This window comes from Convolutriloba macropyga, chromosome 5 (assembly GCF_964194025.1).
Source record: "Convolutriloba macropyga chromosome 5, txConMacr16.3, whole genome shotgun sequence".
Taxonomy (NCBI): Eukaryota; Metazoa; Xenacoelomorpha; order Acoela; family Convolutidae; genus Convolutriloba; species Convolutriloba macropyga.
The window spans coordinates 12,334,750-12,353,542 of NC_134472.1; the positions used below are offsets into that span (position 1 = coordinate 12,334,750).

At 34.9% G+C, this 18,793-nt stretch overlaps 1 protein-coding gene across 4 annotated transcripts in view; it reads right to left on the bottom strand.

Annotated features, from left to right (window-relative positions):
- LOC142339805 (uncharacterized) overlaps nt 1–18,793 on the bottom strand; it is a 92,052-nt gene that overhangs the window by 33,616 nt on the left and 39,643 nt on the right. Inside the window, exon 1 of one of the 4 annotated variants that reach the window (XM_075390085.1) lies at nt 18,139–18,689. The exons of the other annotated variants lie outside the window; for them this stretch is intronic. The gene's annotated coding sequence lies outside the window, so the exon portion shown is untranslated. Of the gene's footprint in view, nt 1–18,138; nt 18,690–18,793 lie in introns of those variants that run through there. 4 annotated transcript variants of the gene reach the window in all.

The window sequence follows — 18,793 nt, forward strand, 5'->3', positions numbered from 1 at the left end:
CATGTAGCTCAATTTTCTAGGAGTTTTTTTGGCATTGATTGTGTCGAAATGGAAAAAATGAGTTTTAATTAACTTACTGCACTTCCGTACTCTTCAAATAAAAATTGAAATGTTTCAAAATTCACCAAATTGCCTGCAGAAGGCGTCGAGCAAAACGATTCAGCAATCATTTATTCTTTTTTTAACTAAAATCAATATCATTATTGAGAACAATTGTAACATATTTCAGCGAAACAGATCAAAATTTGATAGACGGTAAAATTAAAATCAACAGTCAGAAAATTTTAAAGCTCGATATTACATCAATAAAAATGAATTTGAAAAAAATCCTCCGATTAATAATTTCTACTCTTAGTGGGCTTTCTAATGAAATCACACACATTTATATACGTCGAAATATATCACTCTTCCGAGATTGAGCGCACAAAAAGCCTATTTGAGCATGTAGTACCTCCCATAGAAAATGTGTAGGAAAAAATTTTTATGCAACTTCAGAATATAATTTGTACAAAATGAAACCCTTCTTTTTGCAGATTATAAAACAAAGCGAAAGCAAAACAAAGCGATTTAGGGGCAGCTCCAAAAGGCACAAAAAAGAATATTCAAGTAGTACTAAAAGTGTCAATTTATAAATGTGTTAAATAAGAGGCATTTGAGGATCTCAACATTCTTCTGATTCTTTATTTGTGGTTTGATTTGAGGTCACTTTTTGATATAATCAGTTGCTTTCAAGTTTGCAGGTAAAACTGAGTGATGTGACGTTTTATACTAAGAGAGACTGAGTGATGTGACGTTCCATACTAGGCTCTGAAATAGAGTAAATGCAAACAAAATGTAATAATGAAAAACATTTATTCTAATAATACAGGAGTAAAGTCTTGATGAGGTTGCAAAATTAGTTAAGTTGCGGGGATAAACTTTTAACCAAACAGCTAAATTATAATTAAAAAATCACAAATTGAGTGCGAAAATAGGCAGAACAAATTTATAAACATTACTGAATACGGTACAAATGAGCAAGACGTTTGATATTTGTTTTTATAATTTTTTAAATGTATATTTAATATAAAAAGAATGTTAGATTGATCATTATGACAGAATCCAAATTTGGCAACGCGTCTGCCTCGTTTTTAAAAAAGGAGGATCCTACACTTTTTCTTATCAGAAATATTGCGTAAAAAATTCTCAGCACTTACAGGACGGAATTTCATGTGAATTTTTGTTCCCGGCCACTTTAGTGGGGGAAGGAACATTATACTCAAATGGTTTTTTGTTCAGACAATTTTGACGATGGATATATTCATCGTAGAGAGTTGTGAGTAGTATCATTAAAAAACCCATCTAGAGTGAAATACGAAATTAAAGAGGTTTTTTGAAGTTCGTTTTTTACAGGCAGTTATCCAATTTCAATTTTTTGCGAAAAGTCGGCCATATTTCATTGCTTTCGTTCAAATTTGTCGTAATTTTTTCCGAATTTTCGGCAATTTTGCTGCAATATGGTAAAATTGTTAACAGTAGTGTTGTTGCTTTTACCTTAAAGAAGGAGGATGGTTGCTAAATTGATCAATCCGAGTTTTTTGGCTAGAATTTATGCTAAAATTATCAATATTCAGACCATTTTGTCAAAAATGGAACCAAACATGAATTTCAAACCATTTTATTTAAATTTGCCGGAAGAAGACACCTAACAACTGCGGAAAAAGCTGTCTTCTGGACTTATAATATTGCCAGTTTTTAAAATTCAAAGATTATAGAAAGTGCATAATTTTTATTTGATATACTCAAATAATTCGATTAAAAGTGAACCATTTTGAAACCATATGATTATTTAGGTGATTTTTTAGACGCGCAGTAATATCAGACTTGTTTTAACTCCGTTCAATATCTCACCACTTGTTCTCCTTACCGTAAAAAAATTCCAGCCTTTATTAGAGCGCGGCGTTTTCTAAAAATTATTTCAGCGTTCATAGTTTTTTTCGCTTATTTATTAGTCAGAATTTCAAATCTAGGCTCAAATGTTAACAATTAATAGTGAGAATAATTGAGGCAAACAGACATACATTATGATTTAAGCTCAAGGTTTTTGTGGCTTTGACCAATTGTTTTCGTAAAAAGAAGCAAAAAGAAGATACCTGTTTACAGCAGCTAACTGTTTTAATGACAGTCAAACAATTTTTTTAAAAATCAAAATGAAAGATTTCTTACACTCTCTCCTTTTTTTCTCATTCTTCTCCTCATGTAACTCATTTTCATTAAAAAATTTTTTAGCTTATCTGTTGATTCAAATATTAAATTCTCTGTTCGGTATTTGTTCTGTCTGATGGCTTCGATCATTCCATTTCATAATTTTTTGAGTTTTCTATCTGTTCAATTTTTGGGTTTTGTTTTCTGATAGTCATTTTTAAGTAGTCCTTTTATACGGAAGACACGTCGATCGTCGATGCTCACATGAGATGCAAATGACGTACAGTTCTGGCAGATAGCGTCATATAATAATAGTGCCTCCGACACTTTTGTGTTGTAAAATTGTTTGGAAATCTTTGGCTTCTGCCTGTGTTTGTTGCTATTTTGTAGTCTTGTGACTTACTCTCATTAATAACAGGCGCAATCGGCCTAATGAGGTACTGCAAGTTAATCTCTTTTTGTTGAAAAAATTTTCCGTCCTGACTTTTGAAAATATTTGTTTTCAAAAAATGATTGGATTGTTGAGTTTCGCCATTTTTTCATTCGATTTTTTGGTCTACTTGTACCCTAGTCTCTGAAAAAGCAGGTCCAACACCCGCATCCAGTGGGCCAGTTTGATCTTTATAACCCTTTTAATTTCAGCTTTTGGATTCTCGGCTTTGTTACTACGAGATTTTATAAAAAGTTGTGATTTTTTTATTGTACGTTTTGTTGCAATTTCTTCTCTTTTTTCAATTTTAACAATAGAATTAGTTCCCAATGACAAAAGCTATGGTTTTAACGGCTTCACTGTCATTTGATTTCTTTTTTATTTATAACATTAACGGTAGGTCCCATTGGTTTTTAATTATTGCGCAATTGAAAATTTTTATTGCTCTTTGTGAAAAATTTATGGTTTTAACTGCTGCATTGTCTTTTTTCGCGCAAGCTTTATTGAACTTTTTAAAATTTCATTTTCTTTCTTTTACTAGTAGTCTGATGTACACTGGTTAATGCCAAGTCTCAATTGCTTTCTATGCAGATACAAATGAACACATGATTTCAGTTGATAATTAAATATTTTAATCACTTTGAATTTAAGTGTTTTCGAAAACAGAACTTCTTTGAACTTCGCCCTTTCTTGCTTTTTTGTTGACCTGTTCCCGGTCGCATTGAGAACAGGTCGCATATTTTTTCTAACGAAGTATAGGTCAAATTGTTTTGTTTAGGTTTTATCTGATGCCAGCTTGGTTTTGTTATTGTTGTTTTTTTGAATATAGATATCGGATTTTGCTCGTAATTAATGTATGGTTTTTTTTTATTTTTTTCTGTTTTTTCTAGTAGTCCCATCAACAACAAATTTCACCGGCCCTCTAACTTGGCTTTAATTATTCCATTAGTGGTTTTTTGAACGATAAATATGTTTTTGAACGTTTTGGATTAGAGTGGTCGGAACATTGTGTGCGAACGCACATTTCCGAGCCTCCTTTTTATCCTTCAAGAACGGATACGATTCACCAGCCCTTATAAGATAATAATTCAGTTTGTCAAATTTCTGTTTCACACGAAATTGTAGAATGAAGACTAATCAAAGAAACTAAACAAAGCTTCGAAAAAAAATTGTAAAATTTCTCAAATCATTTTTAGGTGCACAGAATTTTGAATGACTTTTATGTAACGTAAACAGTGGGCCTTCATTTTTCTTTTTGCCACCATTTCTCTTTATATGTAATATAATGTAATATCAGAGCTTCAGGTCACCCATGAGAACAATTTTCTGTGATTGCACAACCAAATATTTTGTCGGGTTTTGATCGGTACCTCTATGTTCTGCAAACTAACACCAACCATAATTAGCAACAAATAGTTGCTTGAATAAAGTAATTCTGACGCTCTATTCTAGCTCTAATACCGCAAATTTATAGTAAGTTCGAAATTTGTATCGTGCGAGATCTGGTGAAATGTATTGGAAAGTCTTAGACTGGCAATAAACTATCAAGCAAGTGCTGATAAATTGTGTTGAAAAAATCAGTTGTTAAATAAAAGGAACTCCAAAATCACTCTTGTATCAAAAAATAGATTTCTTGGCGTTACAAAGATCACTTTAGAATAAGCAAGGAAGCACATAATGTTCCGTCAGCGGTGATCCTCAATTTTATCTCAATTATTTACCAATTGAAGTGGAGATAGATTTAAACAAGTAGTTAATATTTTGTTACTTAAACTTTGATCGATAATTCGAAAAAGACACAATTCTATACTAAAATGTAAGTCTTGACTGAGGTCAGGTAAGATGAATAATTACAAGCTAAGACATAAGTTAGGCATGTGAGCGTTGCTCGTGGAAGTTATGTGGTTATCAAATTATATAAACTCACATATTCGAGAACAAAAACTTGTAAGAATAGTGAAACAAATCCTACGCTCAAATTCAAAAATTATTTAAACCCGTATAAAAATATTCATAAAATGAAACCACTTGAGAAAAAAAGCTCGAATTGTATTGTTGATTAGATGAAAAAGCAAAACTGAAGCTTAATTTTTCTCTAGAAATCTGTTGTTGTCTTTGAAACAAAGTAAAAAACAATTCGACGCCAAAAAGAAACACTCGAAGATTTCAATCATGTTTTCTTAGAACGCCAGTTAGTTTTCTACGCAATCAGAAATTGATAAGTTCAATTGTAAAAAGCTAAATTTAAAAATACACAAGCGATAAAAAACTAAATAGTCAGATATCAAAACTCCTCTGTGAAAAAAATTGCAACAATTTTATATCTATGGCTAACTCTCTATTGAAAAATTGTTTCAGATTCAGATATGCTTCGTCATTGACTAACAAAGATTTTATTAATGAGATTGAAGCGCCATATAGCAGAACTAACAACAAAAACTGTCAGAACGCAAAATTCACTTATCATTTTTGAAAACATTTATTTTGCACCCAGTGTTTGAAAATCTTGAAATTCAATTGAGCTATAGAAAAAATTCTTTTATTCAACTACTGAAATCACTGGGAAGTTTCAATGCTGTGACAAAACTCACGAAAAGAAAAATCTGTAACCAAAACTCAGAAAACTACTGAATATTTTCCAAAAAAAACTTTTGAAAGTAATCAACGAAGGGAAGTCTGAACTGAAAACAATTTAAATATTTCAATAAGAGCTGGCTAGAATGTCAAAGAGACCCTTCAGATTATAAATTTTGAAAATCATCAAAAACAACTTAAAAACGGACAAAATGTACAAAATTTTAATGAATTTATTTAGTTTCAATGTCGAAAAAGTCAACCATTAACGCAAATAAATAACAATTCGTATACTTCGCGAAAAAATCACGTGAAAAAAAAACCAAAACAATTGTCAAATGGCCGCCGATAGGAAACAGGAAAAGGACATTAAAAGCTGACAAAATTAGATCGAAATTCAAAATGAAGGTTTTATAAATTGTAAAACAATACCTAGCATAGCAAATCAATCTTTAAAAATAAATAAAAAATGAAAGATAGGATCTAGAAGAGTCTCAATAATTTCTATTGCTGTGGAGTGAGATTTATTTTGAACAGGAAGCTCGGTAATGTGCGTTCGCACATAAAATTCCGACTCCGCTCATCCACATGAGAATAGATAGAATTCACCAAAAACTAACGTAGTTTTCAAAAAAATTGGTGAATGAACAAATTATTGCTTTAGCGCAAGCACTTCAAGGGAGTAAGAAATGCGGCATTGGATTTATGAGATCTGCCATTATTAAGAAAGCGAGCTACAAAATCAAACAACAACAACAACAAACATTAGTTACATCCAATTTATATGTCCATTTTTAAAAAAAACCTAATAACAAAGACAAGATAGCGTCAGATCAAAACTAAAAGTGAACAAAATAAAATGTAGTTTCATAGAAAAGATATAGGACCAGTTCATAATAAGGCTCGGTTACAATTGGACAAAATGAAAAAAAAACAGAAGAGGTATTCAATTCGCTTATATTTTAAAAGCAATTAATTTCAAAGTCAGGAAAACTTATAGATATCGATTGAAATTGTCTAAAAAGTTCAAAATCATTACTGTTGCTTATATAGGAGATGCATTAGGACCTGCTTTTATTCAGTCTCTCCCGTGGTTACAATAAAGAAAAACAAATAGAAACATCAAACAAAATTTCCATTGAAACGCTGCCGAAGCCGTAAAGCCATTTAATTCGCCTCAAAATATGTTTGATTCTCTCAAATGACAAAAATGTGGTATGTGACCTCTCATTAGTGAGGCTAGGTAAAACGTTGAAAACAAAAGCGAAAAAGGGGTAAAATTAAGAAATACTTTTGTGTTTTTTGAAAACAATTATTTTCGAAGTCATGAAAGCCATTAGCTGCAAAATGAATAAATTAGGTAGGTTTGTTTATTTTTCCAAAAGAAGCCCTTGGTATCTGTTATTATTCAGAATATATGTTAAGCTTACAAAAACAACGTCAAATATAGACAAAAATCAAAAGTAGTTTCACTTTTTTTCGAAAAACCTGTGTCGAAGGCAGTTCTGTCATAACGATATCTTTGATAAAACATCCAATTGGCTACAATTGTTGACATCAATAATGTCATATGCTATCTCTAATTGGTGTGACTGGGTAAAAAAAAATTCACAAAAAATGAACAGAAAAGGCGAAGCCAGAAATTGTTTTCCTTTAAAAAAATTGTTGTTTTTCAAGTCATGAAAGCCATCAGCTATTTATTCTAATTAGAATATAGGCTCATTTAATCCTCCACAAAAACAAATGAGACCTGCCATTCACTAGGAATTTTAATAGGACGAAAAGACAAAGTGAAAACTCTAGTTATAGAGAAAAGTAAAAAAAACTCAATTAACTTCTTCGAGAAAGTGGTGCCGAAGCCGTAAAAAACCATAATCTGTACCATTTAAGATTATGTTTTGTTCAAATGTGCCTTTTCGTGAACGTCAATGAAAGTTTTTTGTTTCAATGAGGTCACAATGTGAAAAAATGAATAAAAGGCGTGAAAAATGAGCAAATGCCTTAAAGTAAAAAAAACATTTGTGAAATCTGGTAGTGTCAGGGCCAGAAAACCATTTTAACAAGTAAAACCGCGAAAAATATTTAAACTTTTTCAGTTGAAAGAAGAAGCATTCTGTCTTTGCTGATGCTAAGCTACAAATTGACCAAATTAAGAGAAAACTATTGGCAAAGTTCAAAAAGCCTTTTTATTGTAAAAAAAACATTTTTTTTTTCAAAGTCAAAACGACTAAAATCTTTCGAGTAAAAAATTAGATAAATTTGTTTTTAATTGCTTAGGAAACCAATTGGACCTGTCTGTCTTAAAAATAATTTTTTTAAAACAGACCGACTGATTACAATTCTAATTATTTTTGGATTGTAACAGTCCAAGATTGGACCAAAACTAGTCTGGCTATTGCTCTTCGTCCATTAAGAACACCTAATCGCTTCGAAAAAAATAGATACAGATGGTTTGTTAGTAAAAAAATAAAAAAAATGGATGCTGCGTTTTTGATAATCGCCGATATATTTTTGCAAAAAAAAACGGCCATACGTAAATCCCAGAGCAATCTCAATGGAAGTGGCAGTAAAACTAGCCCCTGCGAAGTTTACAAAGATTGTGTTTGTGGTTTTTTGGTGTGAATTTTAATCAAAGCGGACCAAAGAAGCTTATTTCCTGCAATTTTTGATGGAAAAATGCTGAATTTTGGAAATTTTTTCCAAAATTTAAGCAAAAAAAAAACAAATCGAAATTGTCAAAAACACTTTGCCTCTGAAAATCATATAAAGAGCACTACTGTTAACAATTTTCTTATATTTTAACAAAGTTTACTAAATTGTTGGTAAAACTTCCGGAAAATGTGAATAAAAATAATCTCAATCTTCACAACAATTTAAACCTCGATATATCGTTCTAGAAAATGAATTTCAAAAAAATAATTAATTCTTTTTTCTACGCTTGGTAGGCTTTTTATTGATACCACTCAAAACTCTCTACGATGAAAATTTTGATCGGCCAAAATTGTCTGAACAGAAAAAGCCCAGTTGAGACTATAGTTCTTCCCCCCCACACACACACACTTCAAGAGGGGTAGGAGCAAAAAAATTAAAAAAAGAAACACAAACAAGACATCATTCTTTTATTAGGCCTAAAAGACTTTCCAAGACGCACTGGAAAAAAATTCAATTACCTGCCTATAAAAATCAAGTAAAAAGAATATTAAAGCTATGCTGTAAGTCAACAGATGGTGAAATGCAAAATTTTAAAAGTTCATCGTAACGAGTGAAAAATTCTTCCATCAAAAAAGAGAAGGGAAAAAGCAAAAAAATACTTAACAGATCCAAATCCATTTTCTGAAAGCATTCTTAAAGTCCTTAGGACCAATCATACTTTTTAAATAGAAGTTAAGATAGCATTTAGAGTGGTTCTAATAACAGATTACTATTAGTTTTACATCAATCTAATGTAATTAAAGTGTCTAATGCAGCAGACAATTTTAGTTATGAAATAACAATTTTAATACATATACCCAGTAATTCAATTCCGTAGTGGTGAAAACTTCAACTTCATTTGCGGGGAAACCTTTTACACAAATGTTCTTGAAAAACGTTTGTTACATTGGCCGCAAGTGATTTTAGAGTGGTAAACGTTCACTGGGCAGATCTGACATCTGAGGTGGATTAATTTCTTCAGCCATTCTTTGGCAGGGAATGTGCTGACGTTATGTTTGTCTAACAACAGCTCAGCATTTCAGAATCCAATAGTATTCCATTAGAAAGGAACGTGTTTGTTCAACACCAGAGCAACTATTCACCACATGATTTTTTTTGATGAGGAGTTTAACGATTGGGTTAACCCCGTCTACAATTAACGGATGGCGAGCAGTTTCTAAGACCGTTGCCTTAGACAGCCGATCTTTGGCGCGGATTTCATTCCTTCCGTTAACAAAAGGACAGAGTGTCTTTAGACGGCTGGACGGAAGCATCTCCTTGCCTTTTTGTAAAGACGAAATCTCGCCCACAAAGTTCTGACTTTGAGCAACGCCGATGAGGTACTTGTAAACCAGTGTGTTGTGTGCGAGCGATAAGCAATCGCTCTGTTTTTTCAAACGTTCGAGGGAGATAAAGCTGTATGCTGCAACTCTAACCAGACTATTCCAATAGCTGAAGCGTACAATGTCGATGGGACATTTATTTGCTGAGTGCAGATTAGTTTGCAACGCATGAACGATGAAAACGTTCAATTTTCATGCTATAAAAATGTCTTGATTTGGCCAGTCGCTTTTTTGTAACTGTAGAAAGGATGGACTGTTGAGCCATCGAGTACTGCAGTTCATCTGTTAAACTTCATACCATCTTGAGCCATCATCGACCGGATTGTGAGCCTAGCTGATGTAATTCCAGTCATGTGCTGTTGATACTTTAATTAATTTTGCCAACCTGTTAGCAACAAATATGCAATGACGTATCTCTGGGGTTCTGAGCCAATAAAGAACTGTTGTACTATCGGACCAGAAATTTTTTTTATTTATGTGAATGCCGTGCTCTTCTCTCACGGATTGTGCGAGCTGAGCTGCGTAGACGATGGCTTGCAACTCGAGATTTAGAATGGTCATGATTTTGATTAGAGCTACGTGGAATATTTCCATGATTAATTTCACTTGAACACTTTCATCCAATTAATCAATCTTAAGATAAGAAACTGCTGAGAGTGCATATTCCGACGCGTCTGAGAATGTATAGAGAGCTGGTACTTTTATTATTTTGTTAAAGAATAAACAGCGAGGTATTGAAATATCACGGAAGTCTCGTAATTCATTTTGCAGTTGAGTTATATCTGCATATTCATTGAGGTTCAATGGTTTGTGAACAGTTTTTTTATCGATTACATAAGTGTCTGTTTTCGCATTGCACGATAATCCGTGGACTTTTTGATTTTGAGGTGATGCTTCGTTTGGGCTTAAAAGTAGATCCCTATTGACTTGTTGCAAAAACGCAGCCAAATTAGAATTCCACTTGCTGAGATTAAAACTCCCAAGAGACAGGCAAGCTTTAGTGCTGCTCATTATGTTTACAGCCTTTTCCACGTCGTCGTTGGAAATATACAAATCGTCCATGTAGACATTGCGTTCAACACTATGGGAAACCTCAGGAAAATGCTTCTGATTACATTTCTCAGAACGAGGCAGAGCGTACGATGCAATGCAAGGTGATGACTTATGTGACCAAATATGTGGCTAGTGTATTCATATTCTTCCAATTTGCCGTTGTGTTCCCACAAAAAGCAAAGATGTGAACGGTCTTAAAGAGCAGCTTTGACGTGCATAAACATTTGCTCAATGTCGGCGGAAATTTCGATATGACTTTCTCTATAACGCAAAACAATCCCAACAAGATTGCTGAGCAAGTCCGGGCCTTTCAACAGATTTGAGTTGAGAGATTGGCCTTGAAGGATGCTGGATGTGTTAGTCATCCGTCGAATTTTTCTGGGCTTATTTTCATTTGAGACCGGTTGATGAGGTAGATACGAAACTGACTTTGTGTTGTCGGTACAAGGATAAACTTTTACAACATATCCGTTTTGCAAGTCTTTTTGCAAAGTCTCTTTATATTTTTCTTTGAATACTGGCTTCATGAAAAGCTTTTATTTTAGCTGTTTCAACTGTTTCTCAGCGAGCCATCAGTTATTCGGCAATTTTGCGCTTTATTTCCACAAGAGGCCAACTTTGTAATGACTATCCTTGAATCTGTTTGTGCATTGTAAATTTTTCAAAGCCTTTTCATCTTTCTTGGACAGTGCTTTTATCTTTGATGCAATGCTATAATTTTCTGTCTTTATTTTTGGGCGCCAGAATGTTTCATTGGCCGCCTTAGGAACTTTGTGAGATTGATTTGATTATTGAATTAATCAAGGGGTACAATTGTTTAGTATAAATTAATTAGTTTTGAGTTTTTAGTTTTCGTTAAATCGACTGCACTACATGATTTTTGTTGTTGCTATGGCTGAATACTTGCTTGACTTTTCTTATCCATGTAGAATGAGTATCGACACAGATGATTAATAGTGCACACATGGCAAAAATCCACTAGGCATCAATGTTGATGACAACGTTGGTCAAACAACTGAGCGCGCAACAAACATCATGAACGCACTTCTCTGCCCCAATTATGATCCGGTCTTCTACTTTTGAGTCACTTATTTCACGGCTTTCCCGGATAATTGAATTTCGATAATACATGGAAAAACCGCAGTAACTTAAAACAAAATTTGGACTCTATAACCTACTGAAACTCATCTTCATTGTTATTGAGTAAATCTGTCAAAAATGTGATAGCGGGTCAGCATCATCGGAGCGCGGAAACATTGGCCGTCAACCGTCACCACTTGTTGCAACTGTACGGGCGGGCAGCAATGATAAGCAACATCATTGGACAGGTTGAGGTTACAGAGCAGACGTAGGCTTGTCCTGAACGTCTCAGACGGAACAGGCTTAAATCCAGACCACCCGAGACAAAAAATCTCTTTGTTCAGATTTTGATTGGTAGAAAAATTGTCATGCGATCATCTTCATGCGTTCAAAAGTGAGCATGTCCAGACTTTGGTGCGTTCATCAGACATTTGTGCGTTCAAAAGCACATAAGGTCAGACTTTCGTGCGCTCACGAGACTTTTGTGCTTTCAAAAGCACATATGCTCAGACATTCGTTCATTCATGAGATTTTAAATCAAAATAAGGACTCTATGACCTACTGAAATTCATCTTCATCAGTTCTGAGTAAATCTGTGATAACTGAGCTAGCGGGTCAGCATAATCGGAGCGCTTACAAATTGGTCGCCACACGTCACCACCTCTTGTATCTGCAAGGGCGGGCAGTGATGGTAAGCAGAATGATTGTCCAGGTTGAGGTTGCAGAGCAAAATTGGACATGATCTGACCGTCTCAAACGGAACAGGCTTAAGTCCCGATTGCTCGAGACAATTAACCTCTATGTTCTGACTTCCATTGATTGAAAAATTTTCATACGTTCTTCGTGCGTTCCGAAGTGAGCATGTCCAGACATTGGTGCATTCATCAGACTTTTGTGCGTTCAAAAGCACTTATGGTCATACTTTTGTGCGTACATGAGAATTTTGTGCGTTCAAAAGCACATATGGTCAGACATTCTTGCGTTCATCAGAGTTTTCTGCATTCAAAAGCATATATGGTCTCAGACTTTCCTGCCAATTTTTGTGCGTTCTTCGTGCTTTCAAAAATAAGTATGTCCAGAGTTTCGTGCATTCAAGTTCAGATCTATGTCCATACTCATGCCTATAGGCTGTACACAACATAATTATAATTTTTTCAATTCAAAAAGAGATATTGCAGGGTACTGTTTGTGATGTAGAGCCTTTATAGTTGTTACATGCTACATTTATAATTAATATAACGCTGCTGTCGAAGATGTTGGCTGAAACTGGTATCATTCATTCAAATAAAAATGCGTAACAATTGCCGTAATTTCAGCGCTATTGTATAACTCCTGAGTAAAATTTGTCGAAAAAGTGCAACATGTTGAATAATTTTTTCTGCGTTCAAAGCGTTGTCTAATTCCGGGGTACGTACTTAATAATTTAATTCCTTAAGCTGAATAGTTGGTATCATGATTTTGTTGTTATTGGAGATTGGGTATCAATACATACATCGATTTTGCTGGTGTTTTTTAGGGTTGATTTGTTTTTATTTGAGATTTGGTTAGCACTGCAATTGTTTAACCACATGGTCGTGTATAGTTTTCTGGTGGTTCTAATAACGATGAGTTCTCTAATTCTTTGCTAACCCATGACTGCGATTTGGAGGCTTTTTGCACTGGATTAAATTGCTCTTGTCTACCAAATTCTACCCTCGTTTTTACATTAATGTTATTTTGGGGGTCTAGTTATGCGCAGTTTTTGAGGGCCTAGTTATGATGTTTAGACCCTGTAACTTTGGTATGGAAACACACCGTGTGCGCTGGACTTGGGTCTGATCATAGTTCACTTCCGGATGGGACCTCAATCTGGGAAGTCCCGTTGTGAGCTTTGCCTCAAAGCAGTAACAGTTGTTTTTGTTTCAATACTTTTTTGATTTGACTTTGATAGCTTTCACCCATCTACATGGGTACGCTCTCCTTTCGGCACCCTCTACATGTGGATCGGTGTCTTGCCATGTTGGTGGCTGCAATTGCTTCCCAACATGCAGGGCAAGGAATGTATTTGCTCCTGTATTTCCTCGCTGGAAGTTGGTCACATCGTGTATATCCTGTTCGAGAGCATCGTTTTGCATGTCGAGAGAAATTACTTTCTTAGACAATGGCATCGCAAGCCTGGCATTTCTTTGATGTTCCAATGAGTTTCTCGCCAGTGCATCGCTTGCATTGGTTTTTCATGCTACTTTCTGTTGTGTTGCGTTTCCACCAACGTGGTTCGATGCCTAGCACCTGTGTCGGGTCCCAGGGGGCCCTCGCCAATTTGAAATTTGAAGAAAAACTCCGGTCGGCTATTCCCTTGTTCCTCTGTTGGGTTCCAGGAGGTTATGCCAGTCTTCCTTTCGGTAGGATTGTCATTCCTGTTCTGAAACCCCTGTGTGTTCTTTGACGCACAAGAAATATGTCCGTGCGCTGCCGCCAACGCGGAGGTGACACACTCGTCAAGCTTTGTCGCCTTTTCATTACCTGCCGCCTTTTCTTATGATCGTCCTCATCAGCGCCCAAAGTGTGCTATCGATCGCAATCTGGTACTGTCCACAAACTCCAACTGTTCTGACCTTGTCTGAATTGTGGAATGAGTGTTTTCTGATCTTCTGTTATGATTTAAAAATCTCTGCTGTCCTACGTGGCTTCTCTTGTATTACTTTATCTCTGGACGTACATTGATTTTGTGCTGTCCTTCATATTTACGATAAAGACATCACGGATCGTTGAATCTTCGATGCCCGCCCCAAATTCGCAACCGGGTGCTAATCTGCAAATGGTGGCATGAAATTTCCGATTTTTCCATTATTCTTTTTACGTGTAAGGAAATCGTACCATTAATAAGTTACGTTTCTGTTGCGTGTGAAAACAGTGGCGAGTTTCTGAATGACTACAGGAAACCGTTTCTTTCGAATTACAAATTGTGGCCATGTAGCTCTATGAAAATATGCACTATCTCTATGTAGTACTGAGACTATGTACAGCTGAGAAGCAGCCTCCTTTTCCATTTCTCGTCTTTCTTTCCAATTAAGATCAGGCGGGAGAGCTGTTATTTGATTGGCTGTGAGTGCCCGATCCTAGATAATGTCTTTTGTGACTGTACCGTATTATGTTGTCGTTGCCAACTGACACAATTCTATCAAATAACTAAATAAATAAACTATCAAATTGTCCCATGGCTTTGGGGGACCAACCGTTGGCGTCACAACAATGTATATATTCCCAATGGTGTTTTATGGTAATCGTTTGTTACAGACTCTTGTAATGAGTGCGGCATGGTTTAACTTGACGTCTAGTTAGCCATGGTAGACAAAAAGATTCCGTCTAGGCTTTTTTGCCTTTTTGATGACACGACTAGGCTTTTTTGCCTTTTGATGACCTTTTGAGTATGTATATGTAAACCTCATTGAACAATGCTGTTTGTTTATACATACATGAGAACAATTTATTATTATTATTATTATTAAAGATTGACGTTGAGAACGTTGATAACCTCAATGACAACCAAAAGCAATCGCAAAAGGTTATTACCTATAAGAAAGTTTAATCAAGTCATAACCAGTTCATACATAGAGGTACGTATTATTATAAACAAGCCAAAAGCTCGAACGAGTTGATATGTTCAGTGAGCTATGTTTTAGACAATTTGATGGTCTAAACCGATGTCCGATCTCAGTCTGCAGTGCAGTACGAATTGGATATGATTCGCATATCTATCACATCGGTATACCCTGTCATGGGCGTTTCGACCGACTTTATGATTGGATGCGCATCCAATGTAGGCGGCAAGCGGATAGAACATCTGCAAACGTCACCGCGAAAACGCTCAAATAGGATAAAGAGGACGAAAATCTCGAAATCTTGTGACGATATGCCTGATTACAGCTCTCAGTTATCCTTGCTGACGCGATGAAATCAATTAGCTATAGCTAGATGGGCTTATTGACAATGCTTTACTTTTATTGAAGCCTTTTTGATGAAAAATCAGTACCAAACGAATTGTTGAGCTAAACCTGTTTCTATAATTAAGAGAAAAGGCCCCGGAAGTTCAAATAATTAGCAATTTTCGCACCTGTTTGTGGCGGAAAACCCCAATCAATCTATTGCACCTATGTTTGCTGTTCAGAAATATTACCGATGAACAACCGGATAATTTTTTTGTGAAATTAGAATAGCGCGTTTTGACTGTCCTTTTAAAACTCAGCGCTGAAAATCATTGACTACATTTTTGGGATAAGTTTGATTGCTTTCATGACTATATTAAAAAAGCAAATCATTTTTTTTACCTGGTATGTCTTCTAAGAAATTTGTATGATGGTTGACATAAGTATATTGGGGGCACTACAGTGTGAACGGGATTCAAGGGGGAGTCTATAGAAAGTAGGTCGATCATTTGAAAAAGGCAATCAGATTGCTTACGCTAAAGCAGTACTAACTTGGACTCTGTCTTAATATGAAAAAGTTGAAGGATAATTACAATTATGACGACACTATAATACAATGTCGCAGTCATATAATTACAAATGATACAACTATCTCCGAGATACTGAAAGATTATTATTGAGTATTAGCGATTTATTATTGATAGAAAACTCTGATACTGAATTTCCGATACTGAACAATTTATTTCACGGAATAGATTTCCGTCTGCTGTAATGCAATCGCGGATAGTTGTTCATTACAGTATCCGGTTCATTTAATCAGACAAAATGGAACAAATGTCTCCGGTACGGTTGGTTCAAAAACAACAAACATGCATTAAAAGTAATGCTTGAATTAAAGTTACTGCCCAGTCATTCAGTCTTGGAATAAGAGTGGGAGGTGACGCCACTTGCATTATCCAGAAACTTGAAACAGATGGCGCCAAAATCTTACCGCAGATAATTGAGCGCATACTTGAACTATTCAAAAACTACCCCAAAAAAGGGCGTGACAAAAAAAGCTGGCGGCCAAAAAGTAAATAACTGAAATTGTTTTAGGTCAAAAGTTTCCTCTGAGCTTCGAAACAAGTTATGGAAAAATATTAAACATGACTGTCATTCGGATTGTAAGTGTTTTATGATTTCCGAAAACACCTGTCTCATAAGGCCCCAACCATATTACCTGACAAAATTGAGTATTTCCAGACCAAAAATAAACGCACAATGAAGGGGGCCTTATGCGTTCAAAATTACATACTGTAGAAACATAGAAAAACGCACGAAAGTCTGGACATAAACAATTTCCGGCTGGGACGGCCTGGACTGCCCAGTTTCAGTCCAGAATTCAGCTTGGGTATCGAACAATGACAGAAGCCACGCGTTTCACGAACACAATTCTTATCTTTCAATTAAATCTTTTAATTTTCATCGAAACCATTACGTCGCCATTCCTATATATCAGCATTGTCCGCGTTTGCTAACATGAATGATGACGTTTTGTCACCCCTTCTCGCGTGAAAGAATTGTGGTTAAATTTCAAGGCAAATGGATAAGAAATAACTGATAGCGGATATCAGTGACAAATGTTCCCAATTTTGAGTCAATTTGAAATGGTTTACCTCACTTTTAACTTACTGTCACTGTTGTCCGCGAAAGCCTATAAAGCCTTACCTTAAAACATGGGGGAGCAGACAATGCTGACTTCTGCTATCAAATTTTGTTTGCTTAAAATGTAAGTTTGGCAACGCATTGATTCCAATTTTTGTTAGCCACGATAACCAATACAGTTACAAAACATTATACCCAACTTACTTGCAGACCATGGGAATATCTAAAACCGACTGTTTCAAAGATAAATGCCAATGAAACAGTAGACTTTGACTGGCAGATATCATCACGAAAGCTTGATTACAAACATTAACAAAAAATTTTTGCCATAAAATGTAAGTAATTCATTGTTTTTATTTTTTCAAACTTCCCAAAACGCAACAGAATTTATTCAAATATAACACAAATTTGTCGTCTTTAATCATTTAAAAATTGTAGGAACGGAACTTTTTAGGGGATCAGAAAGTTTAGCTCAGAATCTTTTTTTTCTACAATTTCATAGTTTCATTTTTTTTCATTTTTTATTAAACTTTAATATTTTTATCATATAACTGAGCATATAAACAGTGAATTTTAAGCAATGCTTTGAAAAAATTTTATAACGCTTTCAAAACTGAAAAGATGTCAAAAATTCGAAACATCATGAAAAATGCCAAGAAAGCAGACAATATCGCCAATATGGTGTAAAACGTCAGAAGTCTACGCACTGAAATCTTTTGTGAGAAAACTATTATCTGACAACTTACCTATTTAATCAAATTCTGGACAAATTGAGGATTAAATGTTTACCAACTATGTTGTTCTTGGACGCCTCTAAAAAGCGGGAAAAGCATTTCTGAAAAATGTTGTGTGGAATATAATTGTCATTTTTTAAATGTGGGAACAAATGTGGAACAGTTACATTTTGCTTGTAATTTTTTTTTAAAAAAGTGCAAATACTGCCTTTGCATTTAACAGTTGAGTCGAAATATACAAATAAACAGTTTTCAGCCTACGTTTTCTGTTAGAAACTGTAATTTTTGATCTCTTTTTGTTTAAATTAATAAAGTTTGTTAAGATATGGAACTTTCTGTATCAATATGATGCTTCACTTTTTCTTTTGGTACACTATTTTTTACGTGAAGTTGAATTAAAAAACCTTGATTAGTCAAAACTTAGTCCGTAATGACCCACCTACTACCCCAAATGCCCGTATAAACACAGATTAGTATATAGATATAATGGTTTTACTAACCTTTCTAGCAGTCTATAGGCTGAGATGATATATGGAAGAAATGAATACAGGATTATTTATGTTTAACTTGTTTGCGTTGGGTTTTTCAAGCGAGCAAAATTTGACACTTCCTTAATTTTTTCTAGATTACCAAATAAATTTGGGCCGAGTTAAAAAGTCTCGAGGGCTGAAAGAGTAAAAGTTGGTACTGTTTCTTATTTATTTATTAACTAAGTGCGTGCCGCGTTGTATCTTATTTTTTAGTGTATTCGTACGCGGCAGAGTAGCTGTTATCGGCAAATAGGAGCAATAAAGGAAGTCCCTTGTTTAAGACGCAAAAGACGGTGGACATAACACGGTAGACTGATTTCGAATCTAATTTAGTTTTTACAATGACGGGTGATAAAGCAGAATTGGATTGAAAAAGAATAAATTATGTCAAGTGAGTTAATTAAAAACGGTAAATTTTGCTGCCCCCGCTCAACGCGAAAAAATCACTCGTGCGGTTAACGGTTTTTTACACAACAAACAAAACCTTTTTTCATTTTGGATTTTTTATGAGCAGAGTCTTGACAGAAAAGAGAATATATAACACGCATCATTAATGGTGTAAAAACCTTTGTTCTTATCATAACCTTTATTAGATTAATTAACCGCCGAAAGCTTGTAGTGTCCA